Here is a 1417-nt window from a genome sequence, read left to right on the forward strand (position 1 = left end):
AAGTAGCATTTTTTCTCTGTGGATTTACCATCTAATTAAAGACCAGATATTTATTAATGCATAAGCACTATCATTTTTCAAATCAGTAACAAAGCACACCAAATACTATAATGCATCTTGCCCTTTTATTGTATTGTATTATAGGCAAAGGGGAGTACAGAATAATCACTATCATCACAACCGTAAAGTTGCAGTGTCACTCTGATCCCTTTGGGAGTCAGAGAACATCCACTTATCATTCATTCCACCTCTTCATCGTAACAAGCTGCGTATATCAAAACTCAGCTGCGAGCAACCATTGTTCTACATGAAAACACAGCCAAAAAACCAGTGCTTGCTAACACGACTTTGCAAGATTCTTTAAGGTACCAGCAGAATAAGCATGCACGATAGCAATAAAAAACCATAGACATGCTGCCCCCTGAAAAGGTGAGCTGTGCTGGAAAATTCACAGGTACAGCGCTGGAACTCCATCTCCTGCAAAAAGCCAACTCAAAATCTGTGCATTACTTTGGCTCAAATCTAAGTGGGAGTAAAGTAACCTAAGGTTGGTATTTTGCAAAGGAGTTGTGTCAAACCTATTCTTTTATCTGTAAAATAAAATATAGTCTATGACAAGAACTTCCCAGCAGTCCGTTACCGGTGTTACAGTGGAGTGTAATGCTACTAGAAGCAATGTGTTGCTGTGTCATGCTGCTTCCCCTTTTATACAAACTAGGTCCTGATGACCTATAAAGGGTTTTTCTAGAATACTACAAAGGACAAAGCAAATTTCCTACTTGACATGCAGGTGCAAGGAAGCTTTTCCTTGCTGAGAACCACACGTCTTTCAAACAACTTTGGCAGAGTATATCGTAATACACTCCTTTGTGTTATTGAGTATGACTGCACCCAAAATAGTAAGTCGGCAGTGGGTCATAGTTCCCTATTTCCCTATGCCTAATGTGGTAGACAAAATGGGAGAGAAGTGATTTGGAAACATACAGATAGCTACGATCATAACTTACTGAGCAGCCTCACAGCAAAATATCAGCCACTTACGGGAAGACAGACATATTAATAAGAATTGGTAAAATGACTTTGAAAACCACTGTTGTTGATACTGCTCCCATACACTTGTTTGTATAAAAGTTTCTAGCCTGTACATAGATGCTTTAGCTGATATACAAATGTCTATTAATTATACTTTGGGGATGATATTTTAAGCCCTATGAAAAATCTATTATTATCTAGCAGAACTTTCCACTGGGGCCATTTTCTGCTCTCCTCCCCAAAACAAAGGAAAAAAGGAAAACAATAAGAAAGGATTTGTTATTCTTTTTCAAAGAGTAACAAGGCGCAATCTTGTCTACTACTACACTACTACACTACCTAAATTGTTTTGTTCTCTCTTGTCTCACACTGACTGCAGCAGGAA

Source organism: Fulmarus glacialis, unplaced genomic scaffold, assembly GCF_000690835.1.
Source record: "Fulmarus glacialis isolate BGI_N327 unplaced genomic scaffold, ASM69083v1 scaffold31143, whole genome shotgun sequence".
In the NCBI taxonomy this organism is placed as follows: Eukaryota; Metazoa; Chordata; class Aves; order Procellariiformes; family Procellariidae; genus Fulmarus; species Fulmarus glacialis.